The 16,907-nt window shown below is 43.8% G+C and overlaps 1 long non-coding RNA gene across 1 annotated transcript in view; it reads right to left on the bottom strand.

The window, feature by feature from the left end:
- Positions 1 to 522: 522 nt before the first annotated feature.
- Positions 523 to 16,907, bottom strand: part of LOC115656514 — a 37,281-nt gene continuing 20,896 nt past the window's right edge. Inside the window, exon 3 of the long non-coding RNA XR_004001684.1 lies at positions 523 to 638. This is a non-coding gene — a long non-coding RNA (uncharacterized LOC115656514). The remainder of the gene's footprint in view (positions 639 to 16,907) is intronic.

The raw sequence follows: 16,907 nt of genomic DNA, 5'->3' as shown, positions 1-16,907 counted from the left end.
ATTGAGGAAAATACAGAATTGTATACGTATATAAAAGAAAATAGAAGAACATTTAGGAATCTGGATGACCTTTTTCAATTTAAAGAGGAAGAAGGAAATAACATCTCTAAAAATAAAAAGAGCTAAATTCTACATGAAACATAATTGGGCCAGGTTCTATGCAACATGCACATACAGTACACCTTGACCAGCAAAAACTTCTGCTGTTGCAGTCTTGGGTCCTCATGTTGTGGGTTTGTGACAAGCATGCACCTGTGAGTGGGAAATCATGCCCCAATGCATTTTCACTAGTGACAACTACTTCACTTTTATAGCTGTGTAATTCCACGAACTTCAGTGGTGTTTGTCCTTAGTTGTACCAGCAGAAGATCAGAAAGGCTCCCCTACGAGGAGCCAAGACTGGAATTCTAATCACCAGAGGTGAAAAGTTAGTGCAGTTGTTCCCAAACTTCTTCTGCCACTTGTGCAGGGAAAGCCGCTGGTGGGCCAGGCCGGTTTGTTTACCTGCCGCATCCGAAGGTTCGGCCGATCGCGGCTCCCAGTGGCTGCGGTTCGCTGCTCCAGGGCATCTACATCGAACACATCACCGGCCACCGACTGTACCAGGAGATGTGAGCTGGAGCGACATTGTGCATCGACTACGAGAAAGAGACAAAGAGACTTTTTCCATTGGACCATATGAACTGGAACCATAAACTCACTGAACGTTAAATCTCACCAAATGAAGGTCAATCCATCCTCATCATCATATCCACTCATTATACTCCACACCTGAACATAGCCATTATATGAACAACATACCCTCATATCTCAACGCCTGTACTTTGACCCATCAACCTTTTACCCCCAATCAGGGATATTACAGATTATGTATTCCTTACGCCATCCGATCTTAAACCAAATTTCGCACCCCTTGATAATCTGTATGTTATTCCTTGATAACCAGAAACTTCTATGCTTAAACTCTGTACTGTTCACATTTTTAAGCATCGTCTTCAAGATCACAAGATCACCTGTCACTTTGGGGAAGTGGGAAACAGTACAAGTCTTAGCCCCAATATCTAGGCTGAATTTCAATTCAAGGAATTATATTCTGCTTGCCTTAAATTCCCTCTATAGCTGCAAATAAATGAAGTTGCAAACTCTCCTAGTGTGGCTGAGTGCTATTAAACACTTGCTGAATTCCACCCCAGAGGGCCCATTACAGTGGAAGTGGATGGAGCAATTACTGAATAGTCTGTAAAATTAGTTGGAATCTTTCTGGGTGAAAGAAACTATACAAAGAGAAGTCATTACAATTTTCCTTGCTCCAGTTCTCCTCTGAAATACCACCCACTACACTAGAGTTCAGATCCACCAGGAAATTTCAAATCCACAGTGCACAATGAATTTGAATTCATCCTTACCGACTATCCTCAGAAGGCTGCCTAAAGCAGGGAGCAGAGCAAGATGCAAAATTAAAAAGAGGTGGAAGGAATTAAACAGGAAAGTGCCCAGCAAAGGTTTTCTAACCTGTTTGTTCTGAATACCAGCCTTTCAAAGCTGTTAATAAACAAATTTCAGATATTTGTACCTATGCAAAATGAAGGATTTTAGAACATTAAGAGAAATGGCAAAAAAGTATTGGCCCCATAAATTCTTGAATAGCAATCAAATAAGGAAAGATCTTTTCCCTTATAAAGCTAATGCACTTGATGCCTGATGGTGCAAGACTGGGTTGTAACAGAGAACAATCTATACATCTTCTATAGAGATTTATAGGGACACCAAGAAAATTGTTGCTATTTTCCTTGAGTTGCTTCCCTCCGTAGATACGTGCTACAGTTACCTTTTCCTTTCGTCAGTTAGCTGACGAGACTGCCTTCCAATCTTTCCACCTCAAGAATGGAACTATATGAACAAAGACTTCCAAACTGGTAATGCAAGATTGTTAGTAATGCATTTTCCAAGGTACATCCCTCCTATTTGGCTTCAGTCCTGCTCCCCTCACTCACTGAAGTGGTTCCAAATGACTTCAGTGGGGCCACACCCATGAATAAAGCGGGTGTGAAGTGGCCCTATGTTGTACAATAGCTTGGCTTCTTTCCAACTTCGTATATTTTTCATATTGTTTAATAAGAAGAACACGGCCAAGCAAAGGAACCTCTGTCTCTCTGACAAGCAGAAAAGCTATAAAGCTAATGGAGCTGACTGAGCAGAACTGAACACTAAGAGCCATTCATTTAATTTATTAAGGTATCTTCACCACTCTCCTATCTGTATTAGCATTTAAAGCCTCCTGCGGCAAACCCGAATCCCTGGTACATCGTTTGGGGATATATTGCCTCTCCATCTTCTAGCACAGAGGCAAATCCTACAGTCTGCGCTCAGGCAACAAAATCCCTTTGCGTCAAAGGGGGTTGGAAATTGCCTTAACCCAAACCACAGAATCTGGCTCTTGTGTTAAGATGTTATGAAGATGAGGGTTGTGTAAGTACCTACTGATAGATTTATAATAAATACAAACCTGATTTGTTAGAAAACTTGGAGGGGTAGTAATCGGTAAGCCAGGAGCGGAGTTCTTTTAGAGCCAGGTGGGGGGATCCTACACAGAAATCAACTTAAGCTATTGCATTATCATCCAGTCTCATTTTTGTCCCTCCCCTGAGACAAAGCAATTCTTCAAAAAGTGGATCACTCCCATGAGCTGGTACATAGCAACAATTGCCAGTTGGGCCTAGGGCAATGGACTCACAGCCCTCCCTGATCAGAGCTGAATTTCAGACAAAGAAGAAGGTGAATAAAACGTAATGCTTGGCACCTGCTACTGGTGAGCTCAGGTAAAAGCTGCATGGACTATGTTGAGCTACTCTGAAACCTCCACAAGTAAACAAAAAACAAATCAATCAATCAGCTTCCCTTGCATTAATTGTACATAAACAGAAAGCCCTCTGTTGTGAACACATTTGATTTTGGCATTGAAAGTGTTCCGAAAAACGTGCTATACAGTTCCTTGGAGGCTTTAATTTTCTCTACCATCTTCCTTTGATTTTGATCTTCTCCTTTCTTTATGTCCTTCGAACTTTTAAAAAGGCACTTTGAAGACGTGTCATAAAACAGGTTTTTTGTTTTTAATTCATTATCCTCTCTTTGATGAACTTGCTATTTTGTATGAACTGCAGCCTCGCAGGATGTGGAAGCCAGAAGATCTGAAAGTGATACTGACAAGAAAGAATGGAAAAGCAACAGCTTGGCCAGCTTGTTTGTCAATAACTTGCTTGAGAGAAAAACATCCCTTAGTCTTCACTCCCAAAGCTACTTTTTTTCTTCTTATGAGAGGGGTTGAGAAATTAGGCTCAATCTGCTGCTGCTTTGAGGAAGCTCCAGGAGAGCAAGCAACAGGGGCCAAAGCACAGCAGGACCAAGGAAGGATGCCAACCTGCTGAGAAGTCAACCCAGCAGACCCCTTCCCCATCCCCACCTCTCCTATACTCCTAAACAGAGATTATCTGGTTCCTCCAACAGCTTCCAGTATCTTCTGAGTGAGGGTTCCCTTTCACTTCTGCCTCCAAGTAGTCAGGGTTTTGCTATTCCTCTTCTTTTGTCTCCCTCTTTCATTCAGAAGTTTCTGAACTCAAAGTTAACAGAAGCAGGGAACGGGGATGTGTACACATCCAAACTCCTCCTTTAAAATACAATCATTTTAAAACAAATGAGTGGAATCAATAGGTATAATTCTAGGAACAGTTTGCAAGAGGAGGCAGTCTAGTCTATGGATTAGAACAGAGGATGAGAGGGTCAGAATTGCCTTGGTTCCATTCCTGATCCTGTCAATTATTTACTTTTAGGTTTGGATAAGTCATTTAGTATTAGTTAAAAGTATTCTGTGTTGACATAACTCTGCTCCTATCAGAATCAGTGCCAGAACTCCCATTTCACTGGCAGCAGTTATTACAACACCAGGCTAACCTGGAAGGGTGGATTCCTTCCCAACCCCACATTTGGCAATCAGTTTGACCCTAAGCATCTGAGCAAGACACACCAGCGAAGCATCAAAGAAAAAGAATTCTCTGTACCACTTCAGTGCACTGGTCCACCTTGTCAGATGTCCTATACCTAGGTGTGGCCAATCCCTGATTCTAAGAAAGAAAGAAAGAAAAAGACAATAATCCAGAATACATAAGGCCAGTTGTGCATCAGAAAAAACAAAACAAAAAAATCTTCCTGAACCCTGTAGGTGACTGGCTGAAATCCTGAAGTGCAGTTTCAAGCAACACACAGCTTGCAACAGAAGTCAGAGTAACAGAGTCTTGCCATCCATTCAAGACTGAAACCATCATATCCATCAAACCCTCAGTCTGCTGGTCCAGAGAACATGGAGCCCCTATGTGGTTGTGCAATTCTGGTAGTACTGTCAGCTAAGATGGGACATAAGTTAAGAACTTTTGAATTAAAGTATTCTCCTGCCTAAGCCCCAGTTGTACCATTTGGTAACAAGTCTCCTGGACTCATCTCTTTATAGAGGGAAACGTCTGACACAGAGGCTAATTCACACTCCAGTAAAAGGAGACGTTTATTTAAATAAAATAACATGGCAATTGTCACTGCAGTCAAAAGAACTAAAGTTAGAAACATTCCTCTGATTACAGCACTTCCTGCCTCTCTCTGAGACTTGGCCTGCTGCAGAGGAATGAAAACAAAAAACTGACTTGATAAATGGGAGGAATGCAAAGAAGCAAAAGAGGAGGGTTGATTTGTGACTTTCACCAAAGATATAAGGAGGGGAGGAGGTTGTTGTTTCAGGTGTCCTCTGTGTTACTGTTTTCTCAAGGACAGGAAAAGCCCAGTGATCTTCAAATGCTTTTGGATGTTAAAAGGTTCCTGCATCCTATCTCATCTTCATCCTACTGTATTCACTGAAGTTGGTGCAAAACAAGTCAAAGCAGATCAAATTCTTTTCAGCATATGGAAAGGGGAGAAAGATCATCAGGTTTCATTGGTCAAATAGGATGCCGTATTGCCCCAGTCTTCTTGAATGAGCTTTTTTAACTGGCAGGTAACGGGATACAGGCTACATCAAAATTGCATTTGCTGTCAAAGGGAAGCATTAATTCTTTTCCTCTCCAGTATTTGGAGTTAACTTGGTCAATGTTATGGGAAACAGCACTGCACAAACTCTGCAGAGTTATGACCCCAAATTGATTCAGAACTTCCATCTAACCCTGGGAGCTAATTCCCTGCTCACTTGGGATGTTTTAAACTAGACTGGATAAAACACTAAGAACAGTCCTGCAGGAGGGACGAGATGGCCTAATAAGGTTGGTTTTTCATTTCCCGTTATCAGGATTCTATGTTTCTGCATGAAGGGTATGTGCGACATGTAACCAGGATCTGAAACTAGTTATTTTCTTTATTACAAAATAATGATGCCACCTTACAATACTGGAGTGTGAGAGGGAATTGAGGCAGGAACAAGGGAGGAGTGATAAGTATTTTTATCATCTTATTTAACATTTCTTAGCACAACCTTAAGGCCCTGATCTTCTCACTTTTGCATCCAATTTTGCCCCCCACAAATAATTACAGGCACATCTTTGCAGTGTAGATAATTGCCAGTGTATTTACAGCACTTAGTGCAATCAAATGCTATAACTTCAAGTGCGGCATGAGAACCAAAAGTTATTCATAGGTGCAAAATTGGAACAGACTTCTGAAAGTCAGGTGCAGAAAGCGTGGTTGTACCTTACTTGCCTCTCCTTAAGTTCTGCTTCTGTCTGATTTTAGAAAATTGTAGAGAAATGAAATAAACATTTACTGTGCCCTTGACTTCAAAGTTCCTCAGCTGTGATGTAAGAATGCTGTTCTAGGCTTGTAGCATACAAATCCTTTATGTTTAAAGGGGCTGTTCACCTTATGTAATGAAACCTTGTTCTGGTTCTAAACACAGGTTCCTAAAGTACAGATTGCCACCAGAATAAGGCTTAAGTGTCAGCCAGTGAGTTCCTGTGATCAGTTGCTGATGGTTTGGTTACCATCCCCTCCCACCCCCACCTGCTACAATTATGATTTGCCCTGTTGCCAACATGAAACACTACAAGGCTTTATTAAATACTCACAGAAAAAAAAAATACAAGCCCCCCTCAAAACTCTGTGCTTAGCCCTGAAGTCCAGCCAAGGAAAAGAATGATAAGACTATACTTGATGGATGAAAGGGGGCGAAAAATGCACAACATAACGGTAGAATTGGTCTGTTCTAGTAATTTTCTTCACATTAAAGCTCCTTCCTTTCAAACTAAAAGACTTGAAGCTGAAACCCAAGCCTAGGTTGGCTGGTCCCCTTTTTCTCCCCTTGCACTTAGTTTATTTCTGAATTAGAGTCAGACATTTCCACTGCTGAGTTGTTTTTGTAGAACAGGCCTTCACGGCACGAAGTTCATGGTCAGAACCTCTTAACTTGATTTAACCCTGGTGTAGGGACTTGCATTAAATCAGTGCAAGAGAACCTCATAGTGATGGAGAAACAGATGTTCAGATGCACGATAAGCTGTAAATAAATCTTCAGTGTTTATTAGTAGTTGAGTGTTCTTTAAAATGCTGACCACGGGGAGGAATTTAGAGGCAATAACCCTGAAACCAACTCAAGGAATTTTTAAACAAAGTAAAAATATATTTTTTCAGAAATTCCTTTTTACATGCAATGCTGCCTGATTTCTTTTCATCAGGAAGTTTTGAGGTCCAGAAAGTGAAAGCAGATAGGAATTATGCAAATTTCCACTCCGCAGCTTTGTCAATGCACTTCAAACTCTACACTCAGGGTGGTTTAGCTTTAAGGGAAAATGCCTCTATAGGAAAAGGCCTACACAATTCCATTGGGATTAAGCCAATAGGGCTCCATAGATTAAGTTACTCTAAAAATTATAGAAGTAAGAAAACACAAAACTCTCTCTCTATTTTATTTATTTTAATCATCCTTATATAAAATTGTCCCTGGATGGTCTAAAAAACCCAAAGAGGAGTTATTTTCTGTTCAACTCTGTTGAACTGGTAAGGAATCTGCTAAGGATGCTGCTGCACTCTAAGGCAGGGGTCCTCAATGAGGTGCCTGTGGGCGCCATGGCGCCTGCCGGGGCATCTCTCTGCACTCGACTATTGGCTGCCGGACAAGCAGCCGCCAAAATGCCGCCGAGAAGCAGCAACACCAGGAAGCGTCACCGCCAAAATGCCGCTGATTTTTGGTGGCATTTTCAGTGGCATCAATGCCTCTTGATGATGCCGCTTCTCAGTGGCATTTCGGTGGCTGCTCGTCCGGTGACCATGCTCCTCGGCAGCTAGTCATCCGGTGCCTGCCACACGAAAAGGTTGGGGACCACTGCTCTAAGGTATGCCAGGCCAGGCCTCTGGAGGTGAAAGCTAGGGTGACCAGATCACCACGCTAAAATATCGGGACATACTGGGGTGCTATCAGCCCCACTCACAGTCCACCTCCACTTCTCCCAGACTCCACCCCCACTCTGGCCCACGTCCTGCCCCCTCTCTGCTCACCCTCACCCACCGTGCCCTTCCACATCCCCCGGCCTGCCACTGGCTTGCTGCAGCCCTTCTCAGTCCCCCACACACCACTCGCTTGCCCACCCGCCGCTCACCTCTTCACTCCCCTGCCCGCCACTCACCCAGACTTCCCCTCTGCCAGGTGAGTGCTAGCCCACCCTCTGCCTCTTCCCATCTCTGCACCACCCTTGCCCTGTCCCCATTCCACCCTTTTCCTCCAAGTCCCCGCTACTGCCCTGCCTCTTCCCCACTTCCTACCCTGAGCACGCCATGTATCCGCTTCTCCCCCTCCCTTCTGGAAAGTGCTATGTGCTGCCAAACAGCTGTTAGATGGCGGGAAGTGCTGGAGGGGGGAGGAGCAGGGATGTGGCATGCTGCGGCAAGGGAGGGAGAAGGACATAAGGAGGGGGAGCTTGACTGCAATTTTTCCCTGTGGGTGCTCCAGTCCCGGAGCACCCACGGGGTCAGCACCTCCCTTCCGTTCGCCTCCTTACCTGAATATCTGGACAAATGGCATCCTGATCATGAATTGATCAGGACGCGGGGCAAAGGGTTAAATATCGGGACAGTCCCGATTTTATCAGGACATCTGATCACCCTAGTGAAAGCTGACAATAACAATAGATACACATTTTGCACTTATGTAGAGCCTTGCATCTGAGGTTCTCAAAGTGCTGTAAGTGTATTCAGTCTCACTCTATGCCTCTCCAGTACACATGGGTCAACTCTGGTCTTGTCTACACATAGACTTACATCATTTCAGGATGTGTTTTTTAAACAACTTTGGTAAATCCTGTGTAGACTCCCATTTCAGTTCAAGTGGGGCTTATATGATTTTAGTTAGACTGATACTTTCCAGACTTTCCTGTGTAGATTTAAAACTAAGCAAGACTGTAGACTAAACAACCTTCTTGTGGAGACTAAGAGACAGGGTGAAATCTTGGCCCCATTGAAATCAATGGCAAAACTCCCACTGACTTCAGTGGAGCCAGAATTTCACCCAGAGAACTTAAGTCATACACTTAGTCTGGTGAAAAACTGGTTACAGATTCCAGGAGTCCTGAATAAAAGGATTTAAAGCTCACTTCAGCAGAGAATGTAAACACATGCTTAACTTTAAGCACAGATAGATGAAGGAAAATAAAAGGAAGTCCCTCTTAGACAATTCTTTTGGGCAGGACAGTCACTGTGAAATTGTTGGGAAATAACCTCTGACCACTGTATTTTAGTTGCTGATCTGATCCAGTTGCTAGGGGGCAGGAAGCCATAATCACAAAATACCCCCTCACACAGACTGTGGACACCTTTGTCATCCGTCTCAGCATAAAGGCCAGAGTTTGAGGGCCAGACAGGGGTGAAAGTGGGCCGGTACAGTGTACCGATAAGAAGCCAGTACTGGCCCATACGCAGTGATGTTAAAGCGCTGCGTGGTAGCACTTAAAGAATGGTCCTTTGCTGCAGCAGCACTTTAAAATTGCTGCCCCTTTTGTCGCCCCCGGGCCACTGACATGTGCAGCTGCTCCAGGACTGGCGATATAAAAGGGCCCGGGGCTCCAGGCCCCTTTACATCGCCGCCAGAGCCCCAGCGGCGCAGGCCCCCAGCCCCCCTTCTGCCTGAGGCCCCGCCCCTTCCGGGGACCCACTCCAGGGCCCCGTACCAGTAAGAATTTTATATTACTTTCACTCCTCGGGCCAGATCCTGTGAGGTGCCGAGTGCTCAGCTCCCACTTAGCTGTATCTTTCTCACACACTAGAAGTGGTTCCTCCCATTCACAATGGAGACTGGGCTATAGTGGGAAGCCTCCTTCACTGCAGGGCTGTCAGTCTGGTACCTCTCACAAGAAACTACATTTACATGAGAAAGTTTTCCAAACCAGAAGCATTTTGCAAGGGGAGGGACGCATGTTTTTTGGAAAAATGTTGCTTATAGCCTAATGCCAGATTTTGAAAAGGGGTTTAGCTGCCTAAAGATGCAGAGAGACACCCTAGGCACTAACTTCTGGGGTGCTTAGGTGCTTTTGAAAATCCCACTGGGCAGCTATCTGGATCTTTAGGCACCTAAAGATTTTTTTAAATCTGGCTCCTAGCTCTTTGTTATTTTCTTCTATTATTCTTTGTTTCTTTGCTATGTCACTCTAGCTGTGTGGCTCCCCTATAGGTTATTATACCTATTCAGGCCTTCAGGCTTTACAGAGGTGCATCCTGAGGATATTTACTAACAGAGTGACAGAAAAGGAGGAAGTTGACAAGTCATTAGGGGCCATAAGACATGATGTCAAGCAGCTCTATTTCCAGCGAAACCAATTCTTCAGCAAACGAGGCCAAATTCAGATCCCTAACGGACGGCTCAGCTTCAGTTCACAACTGTCTCACCGGCCTATGTACGGTACGTGAACAAAATTATATTTTGGTTCTTTACATTGAAGATTCGGGAAGCACCTTCACAATGGAAATGCTTAGGAGGAAAAACAGACCTCGTGTGATTAAATAGAGTGTAGACATGTGTAAAAATAGTGAATTCAAAAGTAGGAGAAAAAAAAATAGAACCCTCAAACGGTCTTTCTCAAAGAAAAACGGCAGTGCACTGATCTTAGTCCTTGAGGGTCCAGCTCTTACTGACTGTTGCATTAAATGATGCAAAACCAAAGAGAGTGTTACCTAAAGATTAGAGCAGGGCACTGAGATTCAGGACACCTGAGCCTGGTCTCCTGCTGACTTGCTGAGTCACCGTGTTGCCTTGGGCAAGCTGCATAATTTCACAAGCCCTCAATTAACATTTGTGAAGTGCTTTGAGATCCTCAGATGAAAAGTGCTATTTAAAGTACAGAGTATTTATCTTCTTCTCTCACTCAAAGTTTGCCTCAGTTAGGTGGATTGGCGGGTGGAAGGGCAGAGGTCAGCCCTGCATCTGATACTATTCAATATTTTCATTAGTGACTTGGATAATGGAGTGGAGAGTATGCTTATAAAATCTGCAGGCGATACCAACACTGGCAAGATTGGCAACTGGGAGTGCCAGCACTTTGGAGGACAGGATTAGGATTCAAAATGACCTTGACAAATTGGAGAATTGGTCTGAAAGCAACAAGATGAAATTCATTAAAGACAAGTACAAAGCACAACACTGAGGAAGGAAAAAATCAAATGCACAACTACACAATGGGGAACAACTGGCTAGGCGGTAGTACTGACGAAAAAGCTCTGAGGATATAGTGGATCACAAATTGAATTTTAACCCTCATTGTGATGCAGTTGCAAAAAAAACCCTAACATCATTCTGGGGTGTATTAAGAGGAGCATAGGAGCCAACTTTCTCCGGCGCCAGTGGGTGCCCGCACCCCCACACCCATTTCCCTGCCCCAGGCCCCACTCCATCCCCGCCCCTGGCCCCACCCCCATTCCAACCCCATCCCCAAAGTCCCACCCTAACTCCACCCCCCTCCCTGCCCCTATTGGATCCCTTCCCAAAATCCCCACCCCGGCTCTGCCTCTTCCCCCAGCATACCATGTTCCCCCTCCCTGCCCTACGAATCAGCTGTTTCTTAGCACAAGCGCTGGGAGGGAGGGGGAGAAGCAGGATGCAGCAGCAGGCTCACAGAGGAGGCGGAGGCAGAGGTGAGCTGGAGCAGGGGGCAGGGCGGGGCCATGGGGAGCTGCCGGTGAGCGCTGAGCACCCACCAATTTTTTTCCATGGGTGCTCCAGTCCCAGAGCACCCACGGAGTCGGCGCCTGTGAACAGGAGTGTCTAAGTTGTGAAATGTAATTGTCCCATGCTCCATTGGTGAGGCCTCAGCTGGAGAACTGTGTCCAATTCTGGGTGCCACGCTTTAGGAAAGATGCAGATGCTGAACTCTGGGAAAAACTGAATTTGGATCAGAGCTTCACTGCTGCCCATTAGGTCATAACAGGCTGAAACAAAACTCTGGTGCCAAACAACCCATCACTAGTTATACTATTAAATGTATATAAGGCCACGTCTTGCTGTTGCAACATGGTATGTCCACACACAGCTGTCTCAGGCGGTTTGCAAGCATATTTGGCATTATCTGGTTGCAATACCAGCTTCAAGCCAACTGAAACAGTGCTGTCTATCATTGTTTTCCCCCAGTGTGTGGACTAGCAGTAATTTACCAAGCCCTCCTGACCTCTCACCGCACCACAAGGCATCACATTTGGAATCTACCCAAAAGATCTGTGTTTTAACACCTTTTTGCCTACTATAACAGGATGCCACTATATGCAAAACCCCAAGGAATGTGGTAGACAGGAAGAGCTAGCAATGCTATTTTAAGCCATTTAAATGCCTGCCTTTTCATTTGCAGGGTAGTTCACACAGCTGTTTCATTAGTCATTCTGATCCACCTCCTCCTCTTCCCCCATTGCAACCTAACCAGGTGCAGTCCAACAGCTCTGGAGTCACTTGTCTGCACAAGTGCAGCCATATGTTTGAGCTGGATGCTGGGTCAGTCCCAACTGTTCAGAGGGCACGCAGAGAGGACATTAGGTCAAGTAAGAGTGGCAGAAACATCTGGGATTTCTGAGCAACATGCTGCAAGTAGAAAAATACATATCTGTCAGCCTGAAACAACACTTTACTGCACTGCCCTCTCTGTGTACGAAACCTTGTAAAACCTCTGACAGAATGATTTCAGGGGTCACATATAATCAGCCATGTTTTCTTAAAGAAACCTAATTGCTTTTGAGGGGCAAAGGGAGCCCACTGATCCATTTACCAAATCTGGCAAACAACTGACTGAACTAAGCAGAGAGCAGCTTTGCACTCAAATGGTTACTACTTACTGCAGATCCAGAAGACTTCAAGGTGTCACTAAATTGTTTGTTTTCATGTAACTTTTTAACCTGTGTGAGTTTAGTGTCCTGAGCGTGCTAGATGTCGGACAGCTGTGGAAACTGAAGGCCTGGATTTCATTGACAGCTTAGATACAACACAGGTAGCAATAATGCAAACTTCCCCCACTTTCCTCCTCAGAACGCCTCAGTTGTCTTCCGGGGGTGCCTACTCTCCGAGACTGTGTCTACAAGACATTTTCCTTAAAAATCCCACTGCTGGGGGTGGCAACAACAATGGGAAATTTTAGGAGGAGGCAAAACACATTCCAGACAAGGGCTTGGGGAAAAAGAAGTGTTCAGTCTCCATAGCCTATTCAAGCCCTGCTTTCTCTGTAGCTACTGCCCACAAGGATGCTATTGTTCTAATTATAGTGGGAGTTTTCAAAGATGTGGACGCCTGCCCCTTGGGAACTGACTTTGATTGTCACACTTATTTCACAAAGACTACTAGCAAGGAAACAACGTCTACTTTAGTCTCTGCTGGCCAGGGTTACATTTGAACTGGTGACTTAGAGGTGAAAAAACCTCACTCTCGCTTACTGCCATTCCCCTCACCCAGGGGTTCTCAAATGCTTCATATAGCATGAACTACATCTTAACACAGAAGTTACCTTGTGGTCATTTCCCCTCCCACTTGTGATTGTACAGACCCCACACCTCCTTTTCCCTTCATGATCACAAAGTCAGGTGGAAGCTACAGTAATGGCTTACATGAAAGTACGAGAGTCATTCATGTGTGTTTAGCTCCCTTTTCATGAAATTCAGCAGCTGGAAGCGTTGGAGTGCCAGTACCATGTGACCAGACAGTTCTCCACTGGACACATTTTGGGAACTTCTGCTCTAATGTATCCAGTCCTCCCTTATGCAAGTTCATTGTTTAAAATGGAAGTGTTCAATGGTTGGCTACTAATGAGAATGGATGGAAGGTTGTGGGAAGGAATGCATTTGAAAAGCAGTTGTGCACCAGCTATCATATTCCAAATACCACAGAGATAAATCTGGACATATGCTTTGCTACTAAGAATATTGGCATTTATCTTCATGCAATAGGGTGAGTGACCCTTACACTCTTCATAGAATATCAGGGTTGGAAGGGATCTCAGGAGGTCATCTAGTCTAACCCCCTGCTCAAAGCAGGACCAATCCCCAGACAGACTTTTGCTCTAGATCCCTACATGGACCCCTCAAGGATTGAACTCACAATCTGGGGTTTAGCAGGCTAATGCTTAAACCATTAAGCTATCCCTCCCCCACTCACCACTGGCACAGCTACAAGTGGATGAGTGCCAGCTACAGAGAGCAGATATTTCTGGGTTTTATGTATGGTTACTGCATTCTTGATTTGAGCCCATCCATAGACACATCAGGTAGATGTTGTGTTTTGTTTTTTTAAGGGCCCATTCAGCACATTCTGACTGAGACAAAAAGACAGTATCTCTTTAATACCTTGTATCTCCACTATATGGAGATTGTATCATTGCATGGCGGGGATGGGAGGTTGAGGTAGCTGAAACTGGTCTTTTCCACCTCTTACTCCTGCAATCCTAGATTTCTCAAAGCACGTATGTCAGTTACTTATCCGTCTGCTAAGTTATTCTCATCAGAACTGGGTAGAAATGTACATTTTGTGTGAATATAAATATATATGTTTGAGCAATGTACTTGTACGGTATATAGAGAGCACATACACACAGTGATATGCGCCTAGTACCAAAGACAACAGGAATGTAAATATGTTTTAAGCCTAATTATGGAAAGTACTTTGGCAGGAGGGAAACAGGGGCACAAAGAACTACTATTTAGATTCTTCAAGCTATGGCCTCCATTCAATACACAATCAACAATATTTAGACAGTATGGTGTAGTTCCTTCCTTCACAAGGTAACTTCCTCAGTCTGGCCGGCCTCAAGCATGCAATAAAGTGACCTTATGTTTAAGGACAGTGTCAAATTAAATAAGCAGTTAAAGTGTGATCTTTCTCTGGTTCCATGTGTCTGCAAAAGTTGTTTTACTGGTTCCCTTCTGCTTTGTCTGCAGGGTAGAGGCAGCTTTCCTCTGTTTGAACTGAAAAGTTACTGAAGCAAATCTTACAGTGCTGCCTTGGCAAGGCACCAAGTAGGCAGCAGTTGGAGAGCGTTCCCCAATCCAGCCAGGCTATGCAACACACACATAAAATGCTAGACAGAACAGGCTGACAAGAGGTGTGTGCACAACACACTGGAAATAAAGCTGTAAAATTGAAGACACTAATAAACTAGTGCATTTATATGTTTACACATAAATCAGGCAAGTGCACTTGAGTTTTGGTTTTGGTCCTGTCCTCCCCCACAAATCTTCCCCAGGAAAACACATTGCCATGAGATGACTCCATGTTTACTGACGTACTTGCATTTCAGCTGTTCCAGCTTAACTAGAGTGATTCTTTCTTTTTTTTTTTTTTTTGGCCATTCAAAGTGTTCCCTGTTCCGATCTGCTACCCATAACATTTGGTTCCAGACCACATGGCACACTGGCTTAGAAAACTCTAAACCCAAATAAAAAGCTTTTCATTTACACTCAAGTTTATACACAGCAATTCAAAAGCTTTATTTTCATTTCTTACAAAGCCCCCACCTGAATAAAATCGTTTTAAGTTCCACTTTTCCATTTATGGATTATCACATGTTGGGAGCTCTGACTGCTTCTGTTGCCTCAGTAGAGGCTGCAGCCGGGTACCTAAAGGAAATCCATTACACACAATGTGTACTTTTATACATAATAATCGTCATTATATAATGCTGCTAAGCACTCAACCAATCAGCCACTGACCCTCTAATTTTAAACAGGGGTGTCTTATGCAATGGAATCCTGGACTTCATAACAATAGACCTTTCTGTTGAGGACAGGTGGAAGGGGAGGAAAAAGGAGACTGGTAATTTATTATAGCATTGTGGAATTCCACTAAGGCAACTTTGCCCTATGGAAAACAAATTATTATTCTAAAAAAAATTTCATGTCCTCCCCTCTGTCTCCCTCCTTCTTCCAGTTCCTGTTTGCATACAAAAAGGCAGAACAACTCCATTATAAACTTAGGTTTGCTAATCCAAGAGCTGGAATTTGCACATTAAAATGCACTGCAACAGTGTGGAACTTCTATTGTACTTAACTTCATTATAAATAAGCAATGGGCCCAAACTGCAAATCTGCAATCAGATTTAATCCCTCCTCAACACAAAGTTCAAGTTTCTGATTCAGGCCTTTCTCAGACATAAAACAGAGTTCCGCTAGGGGACTGGACTAGATGACCTCTCAAGGTCCCTTCCAGTCCTATGATTCTGTATCCCAATGTTATATATATTATGAGGCTGAGTATGGACACACTATGCATATTGTACAAATGTGTACACCAAGAACACAATAAATCAGTTAACTAATCAGAGGAGATTGCTGACAAAATTAGCAAATGCTTTCATTGCTATTCGTCCAGCACTGAAAACACTCAAACTTCTTGGCTTGTAATTCAACCAACATATGTATATTACATCAACAACAACAAAAAAACTAAGTTGGAATAATTAGTTCAGCACAATAAAACAGAGTCAGTCACTGCTCCAAAGAATTTACAAATAGCCAGAAAAGGAGAAGACGGGGACTACCAGATAAACCCAGAGATAGGAGTAATTTGGAGAAATATGACTAAATAGTTAGGTTTAAATGGTGGCTTGGTTCAAATCTCGTAGGCAATCACTGAATTTTTAGGGGGACCTTGACTGCAGGGCAGGTGATAGTTTGGCAAACTGGAGTGGTGGAGAGTATCCCACGTGTAGATTGGGTCATACAAAAAGCATGGAAGGAGTGACTAATGATACTGCAGACACAGCTAAGGTATTGTGCCCAATTCTGGGCACCATACTTTAGCGCAGACGTGGACAAATTGGAACATGTCCAAAGGAGAGCAACAAAAATATACAAGGTTAGAAAGCCTGACCTGTGAGGAAAGGTTAAGAAAAAAAATGGGCTTGTTTAGTCCTGAGAAAAGCAGCCGGGGGCAGGGGGACCTGATAGTCTTCAAATATGTTAAGGGCTGTTATATAGAGGATGGAGATCAATTGTCCTCCATGTCCACTGAAGGTAGGACAAGTAGTAATGGGTTCAATCTGCAGCAAAGGAGATTTAAATTAGATATTAGGAAAAAGCTTTCTAACTATAAGGTTAGTTAAGGTCTGGAATAGGCTTCCAAGGGAGGTTGTGGAAGTTTTAAAGAACAGGTTGGACAAACCCCTGTCAGGGATGGTCTACTTTTACTTGGTCCTGTATCAGTGCATGGGGCTGGACTAGATGACCTTTTGAGGTTCCTTCCAGCCCTACATTTCTATGATTCTATGGGTAGGTCTACACTACAGCATAATTTCGAGTTAACTAAAACCGGTTTTATAATACTGATATTATAAAGTCGATTTTATGCGTCCACACTAGGGCACATTAATTCGGCGGTGTGCGTCCATGGTCCTAAGCTAGCGTTGATTTCTGGAGCGGTGCACTGTGGGTAG

Source organism: Gopherus evgoodei, chromosome 8, assembly GCF_007399415.2.
Source record: "Gopherus evgoodei ecotype Sinaloan lineage chromosome 8, rGopEvg1_v1.p, whole genome shotgun sequence".
Classification (NCBI taxonomy): domain Eukaryota; kingdom Metazoa; phylum Chordata; order Testudines; family Testudinidae; genus Gopherus; species Gopherus evgoodei.
Note: the sequence above shows the minus strand (reverse complement) of the source record. Positions and strands in the feature narration are given on the sequence as shown.